This window comes from Magallana gigas, chromosome 5 (assembly GCF_963853765.1).
Source record: "Magallana gigas chromosome 5, xbMagGiga1.1, whole genome shotgun sequence".
Classification (NCBI taxonomy): domain Eukaryota; kingdom Metazoa; phylum Mollusca; class Bivalvia; order Ostreida; family Ostreidae; genus Magallana; species Magallana gigas.
In genome coordinates this window covers 8473220-8500495 of record NC_088857.1, presented here as the reverse complement: position 1 = coordinate 8500495, position 27276 = coordinate 8473220, and the positions used below count along the sequence as shown (strand labels likewise).

Here is a 27276-nt window from a genome sequence, read left to right as displayed (position 1 = left end):
CAAATCGACTTCACATAGTTCAAACCCGGTACATTCGTTTTCTAGGATTTCGCCATTTCGCGTCCTCCAAACATCTTAAATTCCTTGAAGACGTGGCTATTAATGTCAGAGTTCAAAAAACCTTTGTTAAGGAGTTTGGACTTGCTGAGGATGGCGAAGGTAAAATCACTGACACAGGGGACCAACGGTGCATAGTTTAGAATATTTGGAATAACCAACCATGTATCTGAAAGGAATGGAGACATACATTCATGTATGCATGCATAAATCACTACACTGCATAGCTCTTGAAGAGAATAGTTTTTAAACAGAACAGTTTGTTTAATATTTCCTTGTTAATAAATAAACAATGGTGAAGCACGGGAACCATCCTTTATCATAATTGGGATACACACAAAGGGATCACTAATATTTCTTGTTTAAAAATATGCCCGCTGTACTTTAAACTCAAAAGCATATTTATACCTAGATAAACGATACTTTCTTTAATTTAAGTAAGAAATATGTTTGATTTATCAACTCAAGGGGAAATTTTTCTCAATAATTCAAAAGGTAAATTGATTTTTCAAAACCTTGCACATAGTTTTACTTGTACACGTTTCTAAAAATATCATTTAATAACATAAATTTTGTAAAACATACAGAACAGAGAAAATAACACTTTTAAAAACAAATCTGTCAATACTCCATTCTCTCTCTCTTCTCTCTCTCTCTCTCTCTCTCTCTCTCTCTCTCTCTCTCTCTCTCTCTCACACACACACACACACACACACACATATAATATTTTTGTAGATCATAATATATAATGCCATCGAATATTCATTTTGAAATCATATTTTTTATTCCAAACTATGCATCATTATCAATTTAAATTGTAATATTTCCAGACTGAGAACTTACCCCAATAAAGGTTAATCGTTCACAAAGAGCCAACTATATCATGCTCCTGTTGACCAGTAATTATGACAGCAGTATGTCTATCTTTGTTCAATTTAGAGTGGCATTCTTTACACGCTAGATTCATTTGTTGCCATGGCAACAGAATTTTCACTGTCTTTCAGCAACCCTGATTTGGAAAAAAGAGATGCAGAGTGTTCACCTTGATACCATATGGAATTCTAACACTCTGTAACAACTCTTCATATATCGTTTTGAAATTTAAAGTTGGTCATCGTATTACACACACCGATCATTCACTTCTCAAATGTGAGTCCGTTTTGATGGAAATTTGGAGAAATGTTCATGTATTGCACTTTACAGATAAATAGAACTGGTCCCATTTGACAGAGCAAGCTAAAAAAAACTCTAGTTTTAGCCTCGGCAGTCTTTATCACATCACTAATTTTTCTCTGCTAGAGATATGAACTACTTCTTGTCTGTTGTAAGTAAAACTGTTGCTAACAGTTAACGCCATCTTGAAGTTTAGTTAAATTCCGGAAACCCTATTCGTTGAAATAAAAAGAACATCTTTTGTTCTCAATTTTTTTTTCAAATAGAGCTAGAAAAGGCTGTGTCACATATATTTTCTAGACATAACTCCCAGACCTCTAAAAAGAACCAGATATGGTTTTTTGGCATGTTGATACAAAGAAAATTTTTTTTAAAAACTTATCGGCAAGACAAATGTTGCATGGTGTTACTTTTATGATGATGACTGAAAAAACCATGAATCATATTAACATGTAATTGCATTATAATGTTTACAAACAAAATGATTAGGTATTGAATTTTTTTATTAAATTATAAATAAGAGCTGGGTAGACATACTGTAAAGGAAAACATCACAAAGAAACAACCTATTGGTAAAACACTTAAATATATGTATCATCAGATATGTGCTACCATGTAGGTTTAGTGATATCCTTTCTCACAAGCCATAGTTATAGCTAATACGATTAAAGATGTAAAGGTCCAGTGCTTATACCAACTTAAGTAAGAAATATTAATTAAAATTGAATAGCTTATCCTACCATAAGCTGATACTCCCTTTTAAGCTGGGGGGACTCAGACAATTCAGATTTAGTGTCTTTATAATTACCCAAAACACATCAGTTTCCATAGTGGGATTTAAACTAATAAACCTTCAATTACAAATCTATCTTTACAAGACTTTCTCTTGTCTTTACATAAACGTATGAACTTTACCAGTCTTATAGTCAAAGTCCACACTTCAATGAAAACTAGGGATTCTAAACATCATCTGGTGTTGCTCTTTAATTCATCCATAAAAATGTGATTTTTTGTGATCAGCTGGTAGGAGCAAGAATTATGTTCTAGTCCACATTGACGACTTGTATATTTCATCACTAAAATGATTTTTGTCCTTCAAATTTAAGTGAGTGTGAATGTTGCTGCCTTATCAATAAATTGACTACTTTAGATAACTACCATCATGGGAACTTGAACTTCTGTTTTAAGAATAAACCGCCAGCATCTTGGCAAAAAGTTATGTTGATATACAATTTAGTTATGTTGACATACAACTTAGTTATGATGATATACAACTTATAAGTTGCATATCAACAAATTTATCTTGCATGTCAACATTTTTATCTTGCATGTCAACATAATTTAGTTTGCATGTTGACATATATAATTAGCATGTAAACATAGCTAAGTTGCATTTTGCATGTTCACATAAATAAGATGCATGTCAGCATATTTATCTTGCATGTCAACATAACTTAGTTGCATGTCAATATAGATAAGTAGCATCTAGCATCTTGGTTGTCACATGTGGGCGATATTTGAGATTTTTTGTAATTCTTATTTGATTGCAATTTTCTAGCATGTAAACATAGTTATGTTGCATGTTGACATAACTATCTTGCATGTCAACATATTTATCTTGCATGTCGACATATTTGATAGAAATATAACTTGCACACAGGGGCAGAGATATGCCACCATAGTTTAGGTTCAAGGGAACATACTGGTTAAAGTTGTCGAACTAACTTCGCGAAAGTGTAATTGTTCATGGTACATCACCTTCGTCTGAATCAATATGTAGCTCTAGGCGGCACATGTTGATTGACACTGGCAGTTTATAATTACTATAAATGAATCAAAAACTGTTATTTCTGAAATTGCAAGTTAGAGGACTGCTGCATAATGTATTTTACACAGATAACTGTGGAGTCGTTAGAATTAATTCATTGTGGCTCGATATGAATGGATAGCCCCACCTTCCCACGAATTCAAATCCCCAACGAAAACAAATTTAGAAAGAGTAATCTGACGCATCCACGAAATCACATCCCTATTACTAAGCCAAAAAAAACACAATCCAAGAAAATTGGCCCCGACGAATTTAAATGATTCCACAGTATACCAGAGCGTTATCACTACTTCTAAAAAATTGTAATTGTTTCGAATAAATATTAAGCACGGGGAATTCTCGTGACTCCTACATATAATTGAGCTGAGCCTACAATATAAGGCAAATCAAACGTGTCTTGCAAAATTGTTTCATTGTAAATGCGAAGTTGTTGTGCCTAATCAACGATTAAATTTATCGATTATGAAAACAAATGCCTTGAGATACTATCTGATATAATTGATGTTTTGAATATACAAACAATGTTTTCAATATACACAGTGCGTATAAATTTCATAATGATTTTTCAATAAGAACTGGTAAAGTTTTAAGATAATCAAAACACTCACGAAAATCCGTTTCCGTTACGTAGTATCCATAAACAATGCAAAATATATCAATAATAACCCAAAAATTAGATTTTGCGAAATTCAATTGAAATGTTAATTCATACCTGGTTTTGTACAAAAATACTTGCGTATTTAAATTCTACTTTTAAAGGTATATTACACAAAATGCAAAACTATCTTTCATCTGAGATGCAATATCACGGCGACGAGGAAGGGCCAGAAAAATATTTGTTTGGACGAGTAAGTTATTTGTTCCGACAAATTAACTATTTGCTCGGGTGAATTACGTTTTTACTCAGACGAATAAGATATTTGTTCGGACGAATAACTTAATTAGTATAACAGAGAGAGAGAGAGAGAGAGAGAGAGAGAGAGAGAGAGAGAGAGAGAGAGAGAGAGAGAGAGAGAGAATATGAGGGGAGGGATGGAGAGGTAAAAATCAGGGATATACTGATTTTAAAAGTTAAAATTTAAGAACATGCGGGGATACAGAATCTTCCCGGGGGGGGGGGGGGGGGGGCTAAGAGATAATTTTCACGTGACCCCGTCTATTGGTTTACTGTCAGCCGAAGGCACGCGTAGAACACATGAATTGAGTCTACGCGTAAGAAAATAGTGCAGAAAGTTTTCATGCATTTCAGTAAATATGTATTATGAAAACACGCATTAAATCTTGTTTTAAGTCCTCTGTGTATAAACAAAATTCTACTTAGAAAATAACCAAATAGTTTTATTGATCAAAATATTCTTCCTCGGGTTCAAATGTGGAATGAGTTACGTAACTAAATGCACAGCGCCGTTGACGATTCAGTTGGTGTACAAGCTCATTAATCAATCGAAGAGGTTGATGGTGGAATCGAAATTAATATAAAGTTCCCAAACGCAATGTGCCATTTTTGAAAAGTTGTGAATTTTATTTTGACAATCTTTCACCTTAATAGTACCAAACTTCATGCGCAAGCCGAAGTTAAAATCGGGACGGGTTATACACAGATGTTTTACAAATTAAATAGGTGTTTCATTGGCTTCCAGTCTACTTGCGGTAAGACTGCTGTTCGTCTCGAAAGGAATTTTGTACAAAGAAAATAAAAACAAATCTGAATTTGCCTTCTCGTTCGTTGGCTCTTTAGTTGATAAAACTGAATTAAAATTTTAAACAATGCATTGTAAGCAAATTCTATAATAGATTATACATTTTGGAAGACTTATACATCAAATAATATATACAATCTTATCGATTGAAGAACCAAGTTAAATGTTAATGTTTATGTTTTCCGGCTTAGTTGGAATCAGGCTTGGGGTGAATTACATTGTAAAATAATGCATTACATTACCATTACTTCATGAATTAGGGCATTAAATTACCATTACCATTACTTAATTTTCTTGAAGTAATGCATCACATTACCATTACATGAGTAAAGTAATGCATTACCATTACTTTGTAAAAAGTCAATAAGTTTTCAAAAAGTAATTTAAAAACTAGATAAAGAGTTTTTGTAAATATTTCATAAATAAAACATGCTTAAAATATTTACAGGTTCATGTTCATGTTTACTATCAGGTTCAAATTTAATGACATACAAGATTGCTGTTGCACTTGTAGTTCTCAAAGTAAGGTTGGCCCCGTAACATTTACACGCTAATGGCGGAGTTGACAATCTCTGTTATTTATATCTCTGATTTTTGGAGTATGATTTTTAATGAAAGGAACGGTTGTATCGTAATTCGTGTAGGTGATGCACGAGTTTACACAAAAAAGTAGTAAGTGGCGAACGGATTTATTTTTACCTATTAATTTTGCATGAATCGCAAATGAAGAAAATCGTGTCAGATAAGTCGGTCTTAAAAATCCAAATGGCGACCGTGATAAATCTTTTTATTCTCAAAGTTCTTGGAATCTTATTGTAAAAAAAATTTCTAACGTCAGGTGCCTGTATTTGGTATCGGTATACAAATGTTCACTTTGTTTGTTAATTCAGCAGTTTTAGAGTTTTCGGGGTTTTCATAAAACTTTTATTACGGATACCGTCCGACTTGTGGATTTTCCCTTGGATCACAAAATTGAATAAATCTAATGATTAAAATTATCTACTTTGATATAGTTGTTTGATATTCCCGGTTAGTAGTAATTTTTAAAATTTTTCCTTGGGGTCTTATTTTACATAATATACCGTTGTGTCAATTTTCTACAATTATGAAGGTCGGGATAGAGTAAAATTTAGACAAAGTATGAGACAATTGCAAAAAAAGCCGAATTAACATATATTGTAACAAATAATTCAAACTCATTAATTTTGGAAGCATATTCGAGGAAATCCATGACAATTACAAATTCAAACTTTCAAGACCCCGTCTTTCAGTACTCTCAGTACTTTGATGTTTACTAGGGGGGTCCGATTTCCCCCCTTACCTCTCTCTCTCTCTCTCTCTCTCTCTCTCTCTCTCTCTCATGGAGATGTCCTTCCAAGCAATGCTTTTTTTTGGTTACAATATAAAATATTCGCGCTATGCCAAAACAAATATTACAACTCCAACCCTTTACCGACATGCACAATTGTGATATATTTGCAGAATTGTACGAAAGCCGAGAAGGATCATTCGAGATTCAAGATTCAAAATACAAGATTCGAAATACGAGATTCAAGATTCGAAATTCGAGATTCAATATCTAAATTAACCAATCAAATCAAGGACTTGAAAATATGTATCCTAGCGACATCAAACTGTTCTAAATAAAAATCATCCGTACATGCTCTTATATACAAATAAATGCTATGTTCACTTCTCCCTACCTAACTAAATATTATTTGTATTTACTTTTACACAGAATATCTAAGTAGACTAGTAATAATGCAGTGTGCTTCGCGGATCTAAATGATTTTTTTTGCCCTGGTGCATTTCCACCTGATGCGTTTGAACCCTGGGGTATTTCACCACCAGTAATAGTTCAAAACCCGGGTTTATTCACCCCTTTTGTGTAAAAATGCGGTTATGGTAGAGAACTTCATAAGCGTATCTAATTTTTAGGTCACCTGAGTCACTCAGGTGACCTATTGCAATTGGTCTTAGTCCGTCGTCGTGCGTCGTGCGTTAACAATTTTACATTTTTAACTTCTTCTTGAAAACTACCAGGCCAATCGTTACCATTTTTGGTGTGAAGCATCTCTATGGTAAGAAGAATCTAAATTGTGAAATTTATGGCTTTACCACCCATGGGGTGCCACGGGCGGGGCCAAATATGCAAAAAAAGCCAAATTTTCAAAAATCTTATTCTCTATTCCCACGCATGTGAGGAAAAAACTGGTTGCATGGTTATGATGTCTATGAGGCCCTCTACCAAAATTGTGAAATTTATGGCCCCTGGGTCAGGGCTTCAGGCTCTAGGGTGGGGCCAATATGGCCATATAGTAAAAATGTATTAAATTTTAGAAAATCTTCTTCTCTACTACCATATATATTTGTTTAAAACTAAATGCATGATTATAATGTCCATGAAGCCCTCTACCTAAATTGTGAAATTCATGACCCCTGGGTCAGGGCTTCAGGCTCTAGGGTGGGGCTAATATGGCCATATAGTAAAAATGTATTAAATCTTAGAAAATCTTCTTCTCTACTATCATATATACATGTATTTGTTAAAAACTAAATGCATGATAATGATGTCTATGAAGCCCTCAACCTAAATTGTGAAATTCATGAACCCTGGGTCAGGGCTTCAGGCTCTAGGGTGGGGCCAATATGGCCAAATAGTTAAAAATGTATTAAATCTTAGAAATGGCCTTATAGTCAAAAATGTATTAAATCTTAGAAAATCTTCTTCTCTACTCCCATATATATTTGTTAAAAACTAAATGCATGGTTATGATGTCCATGAGGTCCTCTACTAAAATTGTGAAATTCATGACCCCTTTGTTAGGTGTTCAGGCTCTAGGGTGGGGCCAATATGGCCATATAGTAAAAATGTTTTAAATCTTAAAAAATCTTCTTCTCTACTCCAACACATGTGGGCAAAAAACTGAATACATGGTTATGATATCCACAATCTCCTTTACCTAAATTGTGAAATTCATGGCACCTGGGTCAGGGGTTCAGGACATGAGGGGGGGGGGGGGCAATATGGCAATAAAGTGTTAATGCATATAATGTTTAAAAATCTTTTTCTCTATTCTCACACATCTGTATAAAACAAGATATCTGTGAGCCAATGCTCACTAGTGATACCCCCGCTCTGATGTGAATATGCAAAATAATCAAAGTCGACATTTAACAGAAAGCTGGCATCCGATTGGTACAGAAATATATCCCACAATATGGCATGCCTAAACAAATAGTGTGTTAAAATTTCAAGTATCTGCGATAAATAACTGCTGAGAAATTTTTGAGGAAAATTTGTTTGAAAATTTTGGCTAAAATAAACAAAGTACTCATTTAACAGGAAGATGACGTCCGATTGGTACAAAAATATATCCCATGATATGGCATGCCTATACAAATATTGTGTAAAAATTTCAAGCATCTCCGATAAATAGCTGCTGAGAAATCTTTGACGAAAATTTGTTTGAAAATTTTGGCCAAAAAAAAACAAAGTCATTATTTAACAGGAAGTTGACGTCCGATTGATACAAAAATATATACCACAATATGGCATGCCAAAACAAATAGTGTGTTAAAATTTCAAGCATCTGCGATAAATAGCTGCTGAGAAATCTTTGACGAAAATTTTGGCTAAAAATAAGCAAAGTCGTCATTTAACAGGAAGTTGACGTCCGATTGGTACAAAAATATATCCCATGATATGGCATGCCTGAAAAAACACTGTGTAAAAATTTCAAGCATCTGCGATAAATAGCTGCTGAGAAATCTTTGACGAAAATTTGTTTGAAAATTTTGGCCAAAAAAAAACAAAGTCATTATTTAACAGGAAGTTGATGTCCGATTGATACAAAAATATATACCACAATATGGCATGCCTAAACAAAAAGTGTGTTAAAATTTCAAGCATCTGCGATAAATAGCTGCTGAGAAATCTTTGACGAAAATTTTGGCTAAAAATAAGCAAAGTCGTCATTTAACAGGAAGTTGACGTCCGATTGGTACAAAAATATATCCCATAATATGGCATGCCTGAAAAAACACTGTGTTAAAATTTCAAGCATCTGCGATAAATAGCTGCTGAGAAATCTTTGACGAAAATTTGTTTGAAAATTTTGGCCAAAAAAAAACAAAGTCATTATTTAACAGGAAGTTGATGTCCGATTGATACAAAAATATATACCACAATATGGCATGCCTAAACAAAAAGTGTGTTAAAATTTCAAGCATCTGCGATAAATAGCTGCTGAGAAATCTTTGACGAAAATTTTGGCTAAAAATAAACAAAGTCGTCATTTAACAGGAAGTTGACACCCGATTGGTACAGAAATACATCCTGCAATATGGCATGCCTATACAAATATTGTGTAAAAATTTCAAGCATCTGCGATAAATAGTTGTTGAGAAATCTTTGACGAAAATTTGTTTGAAAATTTTGGTTAAAAAATAAGCAAAGTCGTCATTTAACAGGAAGTTGACGTCCGATTGATACAAAAATATCTCCCACAATATGGCATGCCTAAACAAATAGTGTGTTAAAATTTCAAGCATCTGCGATAAATAGTTGCTGAGAATTCTTTGACGGAAATTTGTTTGAAAATTTTGGCAAAAAATAAACAAAGTCGTCATTTAATAGGAAATTGACGTCTGATTGGTACAAAAATATATACCACGATATTGCATGCCTAAACAAATAGTGTGTTAAAATTTCAAGCATCTGCGATAAATAGCTGCTGAGAAATCATTGAGGAAAATTTGTTTGAAAATTTTGGCTAAAAATAAGCAAATTCGTCATTTAACAGGAAGTTGACGTCCGATTGGTACACATATATATCCCACGATATGGCATGCCTATACAAATACTGTGTAAAAATTTCAAGCATCTGCGATAAACAGTTGCTGAGAAATCTTTGACGAAAATTTGTTTGAAAATTTTGGCTTAAAAATAAGCAAAGTCGTCATTTAACAGGAAGTTGACGTTCGATTGGTACAAAAATATATCCCACGATATGGCATGCCTTAACAAACACTGTGTTAAAATTTCAAGCATCTGCGATAAATAGTTGCTGAGATAAATGCGACATAAATTTTTGTTACGGACAGACAGACAGACGGACAGACGGACGGACAGACAGACAGACAGACTCCTTCGGAGCGGGGGTATAAAAACGACTAATAATTATGTTTACCAGGAAGTCCTTTACTGAAATTTTAATTTTCATGTCCCCTGGGGTATGGGTTTTGACTCTAGGGCAGGGCCAAAATGGATGTATAGATGTTAATGCATATAACGTTAAAAAATTATCTTCTTTACTCCCACACACCTGAAAGGAAAACTGAATTCTTTATTTTGTAGATCAGATCTTTTAGTTTTTCACCAAAATTATAGGTTTCACAGATCTTTTTGAATTAAATGTGGTTGTCATTACAAATTTATAAATTTTCTACTCAAGTATGAAACCTAATTAATTAGATGCATATATGAGACTCCATGACAAGTTTGTGTATGGGATATATGCTACTCAGGTGACCGTTAAGGCCAATTGGCCTCTTGTTTCTGTAGGGGGTCCTAGGCCAATTTTAAATAATTTTACTATGTAAATTTAATAAGCTCCAATTTTCCGAGGAGGGGGTCCAGATCCCCTGACCCCCTCCTTTCTAGATCCGCGCATGAAGAGTAATACATGTATCTAAATAATCTAAATATAAATAATCAGTCCGGTTTCACCAATAAATATATAAGCATTACTTATCGTTTTTATGTATGCATACAGTCATACACTAGTACTATGATTGTAAACAAATCATTGAGATATTATCACATCATACGGAATTATTAATTAATACAATTTTTTTCATTTTGCCCAATAAACAACTTATTATGAGTTTTACTTTTGGAATTGTTTTCAATATAGAAGGATACCTACTCTCTACAATTAAAGGTAGGGATGATAGGGTGCCAATTTGTTCACATTGCCGATTTCTTGTGCAGAGAACAATAAAACTTTTTAAAAATTTGATTGTGCATGAATATTTCAAAATTAATTGTTGTACATGTATTTTGTTATAATCCATTCATTGATATATCAACAAGAAAGAATAGAAGGTATAGACAGGCATATGTATCACAGACAAGTTAAGTTTCTCTGTAGTTTCCTACCCCCCCCCCCCCCCCCCCCCGCACCAAAATTGGCATTACATATAAATCATACAAATGTTTACTTTGTAAGTAAATCTCTAAAGATGTAAATAAGCACTGCAAACAAAGATGTGTGTATTTAATATACTACTACATTACACTTAGCCAAATAAAATGTAATCAGGGCGAAGCTACAAGAGGTGAGTGGTGCAAATTTACCAATTTGTCGCCATACACACAGAACACCAAATAAAGAAATTGTGAGTGGTGTGTGGAATGCATAAAAGATGGCGGCAAATTATCTCAAATAATCAGTGCAAAAACCAACAAATAGGCTGTTATTTGTTACCTATCCTGCAAAAACACTGATAAAAAATGTTATCGTTACATAACATAGCCGATTAAGTTAATGTGTACATATGGTCAACGTACATGTAATTCTAATATACAAGAAGGCGGACGTACCAGGCGGGATCCAGAAAATTAAATTTCAAAAATGATCGGTTGAATTACATTAAATTCTTTGAAAATTGTTAAACTATTGCACAGGGGCCAAGCCCGTTTTAACATTAATTTCAATGTAACCATAAATAAAGAAAGGTGTCGAACTCTGACTTGTTGCAATACTGCTTTTGTCATAGGCAAAAATCCCATCGTGAGCCCTGGACCGGTAAATGTCCGAGTAAAAATAAACTGGCGACTTCGAGAGAATAATGACGTATATCTCAGCTATTTTAAGACCCATCAACTTGAAATTCGGCATGAGTGTATCTCAGACATTACTTTTATGAAAAATACCTGTATATTGCGAGTGTTTTAAAAATTAATTGATTTATTAGGCTTTTGAAGTAGTTTTTTATCTGGGTCAGAGTTCGACCCATTTCTTTATTTATGGTTACACTGAAATTAATGTTAAAACGGGCTTGGACCCTGTGAACTATTGCACGGGTCAAAATGCATGATAGAAGCTATGTACAGTGTAATTGGAAACTTTCATTTTATATCAATATGTAGTATAGCTATTATTACAAATGAGAGTATAGCACAACTGCCACAAGCAATATATGTCCTTTACCGGCACCACCTCCCTCCCCATAAAAAAATGAAACAATTGTCGTTTTATTTGCTAAAATGTGTGTGGTTCAAGATTTTTCTAAAGGACATACCCGATTAGAATTGAAAAAAGAGTCGTACGTTTAAAACTAATTTTGTCAAAATTTTTAGATTCATTTAGTTATATTTTGGTCCATTTGGGTAAATAGATGCACCAGCGCAGCTCTAATTTATATATAATCAGGCCATAAATTCAAAGTATTTTCAAAAATTAATAGCTTTAAATCCAGTGGATAAAAAAAGGAAAGCAAGTCGAACTCGATGAGTGCTACTACCTGTGTTGAATGAATGGTACAGTAGGATATGCGCAAAAAGTCCCGTCTACTCTTTCCTATCCTATATTTATTGGAATATTAAATCCGATTATAAGAGTCAAATTAAAAATCAAGTACGGATATGTACCTGTTTATCAAAAGTAAAACTACTCATAATTTATCTACGGTGCATCGTTATGGAGCTACACAGAAAGTTTTGTTTCATAGCTAAAACCACACTCAGTTTTAATTATTTAGATTAAACAGATCTTTCTTCGCGAGCCGATTTTTAAAATGTTGGGGCGAATACACTTCGGGTTAAAATTATTCGGGGGGAAATACATACAGGGCAAACAAAACCACTTAGATTCGCAAAGCCAACAGTGTTATCACTAATTTAATTGTTTAAACTGTGTGGGGTTAATTCATCAATGTTAATTCAACCATTTTATAACCACTATATAAGAGCTATTAAGACATTTATTTGTAGGAAAGAGCAGGTACGAATGATCTTTATTTAGAACAGTTTGATGTTGCCAGGAAACAGGTTTCAGATCCATGATTTGATTGGTTAATTCGGATATTGAATCTCGAATTTCGAATCTTGAATCTCGTATATCGAATCTCGTATTTTGAATCTCGAATCTCGAATGATCCTTCTCAGCTTTCGTAGAATTGAGCTTATATTCTCGCATCAAAATTTGTCAGATAAAGTATAAATAACAGTGACTAGTACATGTAACATTTATGTGTATATTATATAGCAATTTACCATCTGAGGGAAAAACGACATTCTAGGAAAAAGGTGGCTTGATCCCGGCCCACCCCCATTTATCCCCTTCATTAAGAGATCAGATAAATTTCTCTTTATTTAAAAAAAAAAAAACTTTTTATAAAAAATTAACTTTTCGTCCAAACAAACAGTTAATTTGATCGAACAAATCCTAATTCGTCCAAACAAATAACTTATTTGTCCGAAAAAATAGCTAATTTGTCCAAACAAATCCTAATTCGGACAAATATAAAACTAATTTGTCCGAACAAATAGCGAATTTGTCCGAACAAATCCTAACTCGTCCGACCAAATAACCTCACGCCCCCGAACAAAATCACCATAATAAAGCAGATTATTTTAAATATGCAAACGTCAATATCAATTTTTGTAAACAGCACCTTTTTCATGTAACACTGAATCATCACAAGTACACATGAATACATAGCTAGGCATCTTTGTAAACAAAATTATTAATACATTGTTAACTGGTTTTTTATCATACAGTGGTAGCAACGTTATTGTTGACAAACGACACGCACGATTCTGATACACGAACGATCACGCACGATACACGAACGATCACGCACGATACACGGACGATCACTAACTTACTGAATTTTCACGATACACGAGCAAAAACGATAAAACACGCATCCGAACGATTCTACACCATTAAACACGCAAAATCGAAATTAATTTTTAAGAATAGAATTAAGGAAACGTATTGCTTTATGTTTGTTTTTTTATTGAAAAGCGGCATGTACAGAGCAATGCAATGTTTTATATTTACGAGTAAACAATTTACACATCCATACAAAAAAAAATATATGATTCATTGTCTCCATAACGAATAATAACTTCAGTGTAAATGAATTGAAGATAATGCATTAAATATATGAAATTATTTACATACGAGTTGACTGTTTATGTAATCCAGTTCCCTTACGTACGATTTGATTATGCGGGATAGAGGTAAATTTGTTACCTTGTTCCATAGAATTTCGATTTTACACATTGCATATTTTCATTATTTACGGTACATAATTGATTTATTTCTATTTATTCTAAATTTTAAAGCGTCTTTAAAAAATTATTTCAAACAAATGTTTACTCAATGAACCAGATAGGAATGCGTATTGATTTCTCATTTGAAAGAAAAGCGTTTGGGATAGTCGTTTAGTTTAAAACGGGGAGTGGGTAAGCTTGACCGCTTTCATTCAACGTGTCGCTCTTGCTAATATGATTAAAATTATGTGTAAAGACACAATGGAAGCTTGATATAGGCTGACTATAACATTATGCAAGACTAACTCGACCGAACAAAGGATTGAATGAGCTGTGGAAATACTTGATAAATGTTTTAACCACGAACGAGAGAATGATTGTTAACAATTGTCAATGTTCTTCTATAAAAAAAGTTTAAAATTCACATTGTTTTACAAAAACTACTTGTCTTTGTTTTATGAATAAATCCTGACATTCCGTAAAAGAAGTTACAAAACGAAAAAACCGCACGATCACGCACAAAAACGCACGGTAAAAAACGCAAACTATTTTTCCTGATACACGCACGATCCCGCACGTTACACGAACGATCACCCACGTTACACGAACTATTTAACACGATTGGCTTGTCAACAATAACGTTGTTACCACTGTACACTGTTAACTAATAAATCAAATATCACTGATTCTGCAGAATATATATATTGTTAATTGTTTTCAAAATAGCTTGTGTATTACAAGACGATACTATAATAAACGGTAATATGATAGTCTGGATTTTCTGCAAATCCATTACATACATCATACTGGAATTATATGTACATCCATATCCATGTCTTGCTCAACCTATGTCGATGTACCGTTTTCTGTCGTATTGTAAATGATGGAAGTCGTGTCGTAATTCCCAATCTCCGTATTATCCGTCGTGTTTGTGACAACAACGGCGACAGTGATGATTGTAAGGACAGCAATGACGAAAACAAAAACGATAATTGTCACCTTTGACTTTTTCTTACAAGTACATATAGGACACTTTTTTGAGTTAATCCTTTTTCGTTGTTGTGTCGTTTTAAACATTTGACTCTGCAAAAAAACAGACTTATGTGAACCTTAATTTTTTGGTAATTTAAAAAGATAAATTTAAGACGGCTCGATGGTCATTGTCATTTTTAGACTCTATTGATCTTCTTAAAAAGAAGAGGTCGATAGAAAATTTTATGGAAATACCTAAATTTAAAAGCAAAAATACACGGATATAAAAGTTTATAATAAAACAAATAATATCTTAACATTTTAGGTAGATCTCCTGGTAAATCTGTTGACCATCTAGCCTCCTTGAAATAAATGCTAAAATATCAATGTCTGAAAACCAATGAAGCGGAGATTTATAGTAACGTGCACATGAAGATGATTTTTTGGTTTTTTAATACTAAAACCATTTTACGTTTATTTATTGTTTGTTTATTATGGTGTATTTATTTTAAATTAGATAGACCTGATATATGTTTTACTTAAAGGGTAACTAGTTTTTGTATGGAAATGGTTATTTATGGCATAGAACTTTCCATCTCTTATCCTGAACTTTAAAATCTTGGATTATTTAATTTTGAAAAAGTTGATTTTTATTTTAACTTTTGCCTTAGAATTTTCAACTTAAATATTGAAATGTCCAACTTTATAGTTTATTTTTCCAGCTTTTAAGTTGATTTTTCCTACTTTATAGTCTGAAAATCGAACTTAAAAGTTGATGTTTCCATAATTTAAGTTAGAAAAATCAATTTTAAAATTAAAAATTCCAAGTTAATGTGAAACCAAGAGGTAATTGAGAGTTATCTTTCTTGGATCAGCTACGTTTCTATTCGTCTCAATAACTGGACTTAACTCATATTGAGTTAAGTCTGATTAATGTTGGATGTTAAACAGTATTCATTATATCACAGGTAGACTGTGCTATAAACTTATACATTATGTAGTTATGAACTAGGATTTTTTTTTCTATAAAAATAAGATTTAACCGTATACATATACAGTGTCAGATATCAATATCGTAATAACTTTGAATCAAATCAACGTTATACATGTATTAGAAAGTAAAATAAAAATATATCGTTTATTAAAGTAGTACAAGAGAGGCGCAGACGAACAAACAATTAAAATCAAAACAAATCTGTGCAATTTGTATATTTTGATTATGCCATTATATACGGTACATGGCGTTGATAAAAATGACTATTTTAAAAACATTTGTCTGAATTTATAAATAACTTATTGTAATAAATATATCATAAGAAGATCAAAGTTGCAAGTTCTAACATTAGGTTGAAAAATCCTTAATTAACGTTGAAAACTTCCTTCTTTAAAAATACCTTAATTTGGAAATTCGACGATAACAGTTAAAAAATTCCAACTTTAAAGTTGGAATTTTAAGAAAGAAAAAAATCAGAACGTGGCACTTGTACTCTTCCTAAGTCTTGTTTTTACATTCACTGGTGTTAAGCCGATATGCGTACCATTTGGTACGCATATCATAAGATGGCGACGACCTCAGCAGGTTCGTAAGTTTACACAACTCTTTTTATTTATTCAGATCGTATTTCAGCGGGTAAAACATCAGTGTTTGAAGGGCTACTGAGTCTTTTCGTGTAGCAACCGATTAAAATAATCCAAAACTGCATATTAATTGATATTTTCTTCGTGAATGAAAATCCCGATGATATGCGTACCTACGGCATGTTTATGTTTTTGGATATACGTACCATATCTTGATGATATGGGTACCAGCTACTTTCCTTTTACATTTTGTGTTTTCTTATTTTCGCTGAACTGTGCGGTTATGATACGTTGAATGCATTTGTATTATATGGTTTTAGTATCATTATTCCCAGAGCGTCAGTATGTTGAGAACTTGGACATATATCATCACTTTATAGTAGCGGGAAATAAACATTCAAATTGTCAATATATCTTACTAATTGATCTCTTGTTTTCGGTCGGTCGGTTCAATCGGTTTTGATATACGCTTAATACTGAACCTTGATTCTGGCAATTTTTTTCCCATGCAGAGAATTCAGATACAATAATGGATGAATCCCTTGTAAGTAGATAATATTCAAATAATTGTCAAGAAATTATCCTATCTGTTCAATGTCAATTGTTTTAAAATGATAAATACGCCGAGTATTATTTGTTTCATGCTTTATCATCTAAACAGAATTCAACATTAAATGGTAAATTTTTGAACAAAATATTCTTTTATTATTGTTTCATTCGTTCGTAATTTTATACAGTTAAACTTCGATTTCTTGAACACCGATATCTCGAATACAATGGATATGTCGAAGTGATTTGCAATTAACAACCACTCATTTTTTTGAAGTATCGTACCCTCAAAATCTCGAATACTCGGATATCTTGAAGTTATGAACAGCCCCATCTAGTTCGAAATTGCGAAGTTTGACTGTATTTATAAACAAAATCATTTTTCATACTTTGAATACTTTTTTTGATAAAGAAATTGAAGGACTCTCAGTATCTGTATCATTCGGACTTGAATGTTGAATTTAGACTTAATGTGAGATTTTGGTAATCTGATGATTATATTTCAGGCAATCTAATTCACCTGTATTTCTTTCTTAGATAATTTTTTTTTCATTTCTAGTTTTCATTTAACAAGTTGTTTTAATTTTTTTAACGAAATACAGTTAAATAAGTTATAAATATACAATTCCCTTGAAAAAAAAAACCCAAATCAATTTGTATATTAGTGGTACGTATATCTTACCGATGGTACGCATATCCAGAAATTCTTATTTGTTTTATGGTACGTATATCTGTTTTTCTAGGTACGCATATCATCGGGATTTTCATTAATGAAGAAAATATCAATTAATATTTTTGGATTATTTTATAGGTTGCTACACGTGAAGACTCGCTAGCCCTTCAAACACTGATGTTTTACCCGCTGAAATACGATCTGAATAAATAAAAAGAGTTGTGTAAACTTACGAACCTGCAGAGGTTGTCGCCATCTTATGATATGCGTACCAAATGGTACGCATATCGACTTAACACCAGTGACATTGTCATTTTTAGTGTAATAAAACGGAAACCATTACCAATCTCAGAGTTGTTTGCTAATGACGAAAGAAATATATCCAAAATGCCTAAACTCTCTCTAAAAACGGCATATAGAATGTTCTTAACCTTTTTTTTGTAACGATATTGAATTGGATATACACATGTATGTATCGGCATTACTTTGTATAGGATTTCAAATATAATGTCAAGATAATGTTTCACTTTCTAAATAATTTCCTTACATTCATAATATACGGGGAAAAGATCAATCAAATCTTTTATGACGTCATAACAGATGTTGCATAAAAAGACACTCTAAAATTATTTATTAGATCTTGATCCTAATGATGATTATGAAAAAATAATAAAATGATACTAAAGAAATTCTCTCTCTCTCTCTCTCTCTCTCTCTCTCTCTCTCTCTCTCTCTTGATGCAGTTTTGATAGTTTCATTTTCATCTTTCTGGTTGATTTTCTGGAACCTTACTAGCTTTCGTTAAAAACGTTATTTTCACAATCACACCAAAATGCATTTTTTCTTGTTCCTTACTGTGACGTTTGTCAAATTCTCTCCTCTTTCCCTTAGAGTGACTTTTTCCTCCTCTGCATGATTGATTTTATCTAATGCATGGTGTTTTAAATTCATCAGCTCACGTTCGGCATCCTCTTCGGTTTTCCTCTTTGCAGCGTTCTTATTCTAGAGGAAAAAATGAGGTAAATTTTTAACTTAATTTTCAGCAAGCATGTTCACAAAACTTTCATAAGTTTGACTTAAGTTTGTTCCTATGATATGAGCAACTTTATTTCATAAAAATCGAATTTGAAAGACTTGCGCAGGGATAAATCTTTAAAAAATTTGGCATGGAAATTCATACTTAAGCATCGAATGCATAGTTTTGGTTGCCGTCGGTCCTATAACACACCATGCAGTGCAGACAAATTAGTGCATTGCAAAAAGTAAGAGATATGTTTGACATAATATGTGTATATATGTGTATATTTATATAAACTGCTGAAAGCTCAAGTGAATGTAATAAACTCATGTGAACAAAAACATGACTCAAACCAAGCTATGTATCTTGCTTATATTTCTGCGATTGACGCTGAAATTTTGGTTGATCAATAGAAATGTCTTGCTATAAAAGGGTGAAATGCCGTGACTACTTTCTGGTGCTCCTTCTTAAACGATGAATTGCATAAAATCTTCATAGAGTTTTGATAGTTTTTTGAACACAAGTAAATAAACACGACGTCTTTTAAACAGTTTCCATAGTCCTGACACATTATTAATATTATAAGGATAAAAGCATGATTGTTGTTCTTTAAAAATTTTGCAACTGAAAAACCTTTGTAGGTATTTGTTGTTTTTCAATAAAGATGAAAATAATCGGTGGGCCTTGATACAATAGAGCGACATGCCTGCCAATACATTGATTTGAATTATAGCTCTTTAACATATGTGACAACATTTTTCAGATAAGTTTATTCATCAGTCAAGTGAGTAAGGATATGAAACGTCATACAAAATGAATTCATGCCTGCTAAACGACAATCGTTTATAATGGAGAAGGCCAATTAATTTTTTTAAAAAATGTTTTTAATTTGTAGAAATTGAGCGCATTCATTCTGGTTCATTGAGGTACACTTTTCTTCTTTCACATATAGATTTTTTAAAAATAAAATATAATAACTAGTAGGTAGTGGAGGGAGAAAATATACCTTTATGCTCTCATGTATTTTAATCGTTTAATAAAGTGATGGGGAGGGGGGGCTAAAATAAAGGGACCTGGAAATTAACCGTGAACACCAACTGAAAATTTAGTTATTTATATTGCATATGATCTTATTTTCGGTAAAATACTTAGTAGGTATTCCATAAAGGTAAATATGTCAAAAATTAAGTATGTGCGAAAATAAGTGTAAAATTCGGATATTCATTTTAGGTTAATCTACCGAGGGGCCATATGACACAATATCCCTTGAAAGCCCATATAAAGCCAGTGTTGCTCAGGTGAGCGATGTGGCCCATTGGGCCTCTTGTTAAATTGTGTATCCATTTATCACCACCACCCATTAAACTCAGCAAGAATGCCACCTGTTAGTCTAGAGACAATCCCATTACTCCTAGGATAAGACGGGAGAATATGGGTCAACCTGGCAGAGGCAAAGGCCGTAGGAAGCGGTGCAACCAAAGCACCCCCATTTCATCATGCCGAAGCCAGTCGCCGGACATGATCGAGAGCCAGCGTCAGATGCCCTCAACCCCGCCGGAACAAACTGCACCACCAGCAGTAGGAAATACATCTTCTGTGGTAGAGACCGAAGCGGTAGATCACATGGTATCATTCCTGGCACCGGATTCGTCCAGTCGTGACGGCGGTGCAGGTACAGACATGCGTGCAGTAAATGCGGAGACAACCACCCAAGTACAAGATGTTCAAAATAAAGGTCCTTCGCAGGGGTGTTAAGGAAGCATATGGAATCCGAGTTGCATGTAATTCCGTGAAATCACAAATATTAATTATTATGTACATATTCAAATATCTAAGTAACGAAATGTAGATCAAAAACAAATAAAAAATACTGAAGACAATTTTTTTCCAGAAATTAGTTTGTGTTACGTAGATTTACACATTGATGACGTCATGACTAAAAGTTGAATGTCGTGTGAATTTGATCAGAAAGCATTGTAAACATATTCAAAATATAACTAATCTAAGAACTCTAATAAAGTATTGTGGTGTGATTTATTGAGAATTGAACATAAGAATACTAGGGGAGATGTTAGTTTTATCAATAATTCGCTAAAAGGTATGTAAATTTGCTTTTATTTCTCAGCCAGGCTTTCCTCTGTCGTTGTTTACGATGTAAAAATCCGACCAGAACAACACTACCCCTTATATATTGAACTTGAAATTTTATACGTATCGTTAGTTTGATCAATGCTTATATTATAAAGTGCTGCTAGAATCCCATTTTGTGTGTTGAATTGATGCAATTTGCCGTTTTCTGTGCAAACTATATAAAAGTTTGGAAGGTTTTACTAGAACCGGATAAATAACTTTTTAATAAGGACAAACATACTAGGATTCTAGCAGCAATTTTGATTAAACTAAGATGTTTTGCTTTCACTTGGTATGCTTATTTTATTTTGGAAACCGCGGGGTAGTGTTGTTCTATCTAATTTTATGTTAAGGAATATACGTAAGCTATTTATAGTCGTCACGTGATAATGTACCAATGTGGCAGTAATGTACTATACTCTGTCCCGAGTTTTTGCTTCCACCACTTTTTGCTTGATATTTCAATAATAGTAAATACCTTTGAGCTCAAACTACGTTCATCCACTAATATAAAAAATGTCCAGATTATCTGTTTTGAAACGCCCCCTCTACCACTTCAGGTTTCAATACACATCCTGAAATTGAAAGTCTACGGAGATTTTGCATTGCAACAGCCATTAATAAGCCCGGATGATAACGTTAAAAAATTGCGCGATGTATTCCGAGTGTATTCCGAATGGAGAAAAGATGTAAACATTCCCCATTATAAATCTCCGTAAGGAATCTGTTTTTGTTCCTGTGAATTTTTCTGAGTGGATAGGGTTAATTGCTCAATGAAGATATCTTGGATATATTCCCATTTAACGATTTCAACTGTATTTCTTTCACAGGTATATGTAATTTTATTAAAAATCATCAAAAAGCGATGGAAGCAATAACTTGGGACAGACTATACCCGAATTCATTGCACTGATATCTATTTTAAAGGATAATACTAAGTTTTTTATCTTATTCGAAATAATTATTTAATTTCACGATTTTGAATAGAACAGTCAAAATAAGACGCTAAATTGTCCATATGCTTCCTTAACACCCCCGCGTTTATATTCATTGGGCACAACACCTATCAAGTTACAAAAGCTATGTAATCACCTGAGAGGGTATAAGGATAACTATTTTTAATGGCACGGGTTTTCTAATGGCTTTAAGCTTCAATATATGGGTCCTAGATTGCCCTGGAAGTCTGACAACCTCCCAAGCTTACATGTTAATTCACAAATAGCTAAAACCAAAACTCAGAAAGAAGTGTTTTTGAAACGGGTATAAATCCAACTGCATGCTCAGTACAGTATAAAAATATAGGCCAAGCAGCCGAAATGATAGCTCTCGCTGGTGAGGGTGCATTTTTAGCCAAAACTGACATCAAGTCAGCTTTTAGATTACTTCCTGTATCACCTGGTGATTTTGATCGACTTGGGTTAAGATTTCAGGGAATATTTTATGTTGACAAAATGTTGCCTTTTGGATCATCAATAAGTTGTGCATTGTTTGACAAGTTTGCATGATTTCTTCACTGGCTAACCCAGAAGTACTCCCACAATAATTTTATTATTCATCACCTAGATGATTTTCTATTTTGTGGGTCATTATATTCATCCACCTGCCACCACTCTCTCCAAGTATTTAGGACCATTTGCTCCGACATTGGTGTCACAATCGCCTATGAAAAAACAGTAGAACCTACTCATGTCCTTACTTTTATAGGCACTGAGTTAGACTCGCAAAACATGACTATGCGACTCCCCACTGAAAAATTAAACTTTATGTTTTCTCATGCTGCACAACCCCACCGCAGCTCAGTTTTTGCTGTCTGATAAATGAACTCAACACTTGTGCATGATGAAATATGTCATTTATTAAAAATGACGAAAGTAAAGAAAAATATAAATAACATAGTAGGGGATCAGACCCAAAGCTGTTCACACAAAATGTTAAATAACTTATCAATATGCTGATCCCCTTAAAATACAGAAAAACAATATTTTGTTCAAAATTATATACAATATATACAAAACCAGCAAAAAGATGGCACCTCAAAAATAAAATATGCCATATGCAAAAGAGCAATATTTTGTACATGTATGCAACTTTCGAATATTGGAGTGGTGAAACGGGGATGGTGGTGGGTGTATCAAAACATTACTCGTGCTAACACTATCAGAGATGAAGACAGAATGACCCTAATCTCACCGGTCAGATACTGACCGCATCAAACCACGTTACCGTATCGCTTAATTTGATTGGCTATTAAATTAAATTTGGGGAGAATTTCACCATTGGATTTTTATCAATTACATGATAGGTCACTGGGAGGTTTTTAGACTAAGAATTTGGGCTAAAAATAGACATGAACAGTGACCACTTCAGGGAAATTACATAATATGGCCAACGACCACTACAAGGCCTGGGAAAGAAATGCAACTTATCTAATCAAACATATACATGAAAAATACAATAAATAAGCAAATAAAATTATAGCATTCAACACATAAATACAATTATTAACATAATTGTTGTTTCCTTAATTCTACATTAGCTAATTTTTTACAAGCAAAGAAAGTGTCCTTGAGAGAAATACAGTCGCTCATTGGATGCACCTGACCGAGCCTTTTGCAGGCGCCTTATAAATTCAACAATAGGCATAACCAAACACTACTACAGAATCAGAATCACAAAAAACATCAAAGCAGATCTCAGAATTTGGCAGGAATTTTTGAAATCGTACAATGGCATACCTGTAACTTCTTTTCAACCATAGGTACATAACAACACAACTCTTTACTGATAGTGCAGGGGGACAAAATGGGGGTTTGGTATTTACTTTAAAGGAAAATGGGCACATGGGTCCTGGCCTATCTCTTGGGCAGAACAAGGCATTATTAGGGATATGACCTTCTTGGAACTTTTCCCAGTGGTAGTTGCCCTCATATTATGACAAAGCCAATTCACAAACTCCAAGCTTCTATTTCATATTGACAATATGTCAGTTGTCCAAGTTATTAACCAAATCTACATCCAAGTCTGGGAGGGTTATGAACCTGATCTGCAAGCTTGTTTTAATTTGCCTCAAGTCAAACATTTGCATTAAGGCATCACACATTCCTGGAAAACAAATTTTATTTATTTTATTTGGTACCTCTCCATTCTAAAGAGGTCATACAGAACAGTTGCACTGTACATAAATGCAATATCCTATTTTCATAAAATAAATGGCCATCAAGACACAACCAAACTTTTTATAGTGATTAAATCATTGGAAGGGTTTGCGCAGATCGGCTAGGATAACCAAAGACACAAGAATCCCCATATCACATGAACTATTTTCCAAACTTATTCATTCATTACCCCATATATGTAACTCCGCATACGAGTCGGCATTGTTTTCAGCAGCTTTCACCCTCACATATTTCGGCTTGTTAAAAGTCAGTAAAACATTAGCCTTGCAATATAGAGACATCAATATCAAAGCCAATCTACTCATTCAAATCACTATACAAAAGTCCAAGACAGATCAAATGGGGTTTCCTTTGTTGTGGACGTTACTCCACACCGTACATCTTCTCGAGCTCTAGAGCAGACTTACTTTTTAGCCCTACCCAACCACCAAGATCTGCCTGGCCCCTACAGGAGAAACAGGCGCCAATGCTTCCTGTTGACCACACGGACGCTGAAGGCAAAAACAACGCATACCATTGGCATCAATAAAACCAAATTTAGTAGCTAGAAGGGGGTTGAAATAAATTTTAACAAGTTTAAAGTACTTTGCTTAGGTTACTTTGGTTGAAATGGGGTTTATGCTTCATGTCGCAATTAAGGTTGGGGGGGGGGGACTGCAGAATACTTTGGTGTATGTTGTGATCAAGTGGCCCTATAACCTGGTTGTCTCCCCCACCCTGCTACAAGGCAGGGGAGCGTGTTCGGGATGTTATACATAAGTGTTTATAAAAATATATAACCTCAGATGTTAATATTAGTGGTCCATGGCTGGCTTTACCTCCACCTCGCACAAGCGGGGGGAGGTCACAGTTATAAACCAGGTGGCATGGGAGAACGGCAGTCACTCATTCATCGGTCCAGAACGTGGTGATCGTTCGGATTGGGCACTTGTGCTTACACTCGGCCCCCTGAGTGCCCATAGTTGTCTTGGTACTCTTGTAGGTATCCACAGTCCCCCACATAAAGTTGCGGCCTACTATTACCAATTTTGTTTTGTAAGGATAAAAACTGTTGTGTTTTGTTCAACTGTGCCTAAGTAACAATAAATTTATTTCAACTCAACATGTGTTACCGGTGTTATTCAAAGCATGTATATGCATTTAAAGGTCTGGATCGTGTTTGTCTGTCTGTGAGATTATCATTAGATGTGCTTTGTGCAAAGCCCCACTGCGCGGCCAGTGGCAAGGTGGCACCTGCCACGTCGGGTAGAATCTTCCTGTTTCTAATAATTAACTTATTAATGTCATGCGTTTAATAATCGTTACCAATAGAGTTTATGTGAATGTTTAAATCATCATGATACAATAAAAAATAAATAAAACTTAGTTCATTTTGAACAGAGGAGCCAAACAAGTATAGCAATCACCAAAAAATCATGTAAACAAACTACATCATTACATGTTACTCAAACTAAGAACAGCTCATTTTCTTTAAACAGTGCTGTTTATTGTAGTTTTGTTGTGCTTCTCGGGGAAAATTGAGTGACAAATTGTTTTTCTAACAACTAAAGCCTTCCTAATCCTGTTTGAGGTTCGGCATGAGCAAAGATACACAAGATCATCCAATGCAATATTTAAGTGAACCAAATCAACCAAAGAACTATATACTAGTATGATATGAGTTGAATTTTGCCCCCATAATTCGCCATTTCTAAAGTGTTTCGGGAATATTAAAATGTTATGTTATTTTTTAGAGGAGTTGATATATAATATATTTTTCACCTATTTATTTGATTTATTTGCACTCGCTAGTTCTATAATTCAATCAAAATCAGTCAAAAATTGACATTTTTCTTACCTTTAAACGAATGGGAATGCTTGAACAAGAAAAATAAAAAAATTTGTCAATTATTAGTCTTGGCTAGTTACATCTCTGATTAAAATATGTTGTTTGTTCAAGCGTGCGCTCTATGTTTTTTGAAAGAAAAACTGCTTGAAAACAAGTTGTTTTATGCTAAAAATGCAAAATGGCGGGAAAAGACTGTCTTCATGATACCATATTTCTAAATTGTGGGCACTTGAATCAAAATGAACATAATGTATAAACATCACATATATATCTGTACGAAGAAAATAAAGATTTACAGTAAAATGATGATGTTCATTTTAGGGGGCCATTTTAGGCCCTTATCATATATATAGTCCTTTTGAATAGCATTTTCTATACAGTGATTTGGATCTAACCGAGTGTGCAACAATTGTTAACAGAAAAAATCAATATCATTGGAAGACAAATATATTAAATCTGAAATAGTTATTACAGGCAAGCAGGCAAGCAATTAATCTAAAACAAAATATAAAACGAATTATCGGTGAACGGGAAAATAACTATGAAATTATGTTTGATCATAAAACTTAATATGCATAACTTATGCAGGTATTTGTATAATATGGAAGTTATGGACAAATCGTATCCCCTTTCTTTCTTGCAAGTTTTCAACAACATTACAGTAATCTATTTCAAAAATTAAGTGAAAGTAGATTACACGTTGTGAAGTTTCAGCTTAAGGTATGTAATCAACAGACATTTAAAGAACACGTTTCTAAAAGATACACACGATGGGTTTTTTCATCCGTTTAGGACTTACCTGCATACAGATTAACGATATATCTTCAATTTACATTGTTTAGTCCAGTTACCCGTTAACAGGTAAAAATCTCTAATCTACAAGTGTTGGATGCATAACATAAAGTTCCGCTTTATCAATCTACAAATATTAACCTTACCATATTCAGATAGCTAGATATCGCCTGGTAGATGTCATGAAACTATTTACAGTCCTGCTAAACACTCGTTTCCCTGTGAACTGTGTTGTTATCACGTGTTCCGGCTCTGTTTCGGCACAAAAATGTGCTTTATCTTAAAGCTCTATACAACGCAAATTACATCATGTAATAAAAAAACGTATCCAATCGTAGTTTTGAGAAATATTATGTTACCTCGACACGGAAGACATACTTTTGTAGCTATTCATCAAGAACTTCCTTAATGAAAATATAATTTAACAAAAGGCACATTGGCCACATCGCTTATCTTAACAACAGCTGTTGTACACCTCTCTAAATATAAAAATCTTCTGAGTGTTGTAAACAT

The 27276-nt window shown here is 33.6% G+C and overlaps 1 long non-coding RNA gene across 1 annotated transcript; it reads right to left on the bottom strand.

The window, feature by feature from the left end:
* Window positions 1-15066: 15066 nt before the first annotated feature.
* On the bottom strand, window positions 15067-27072 carry LOC136275509 (uncharacterized). Its single transcript, XR_010714094.1, has 3 exons — window positions 26910-27072; window positions 18675-18821; window positions 15067-15130 (listed from the first exon to the last, which is right to left on the bottom strand). It is a non-coding gene; the product is annotated as an uncharacterized lncRNA (long non-coding RNA).
* Between the last annotated feature and the right edge of the window lie 204 nt (window positions 27073-27276).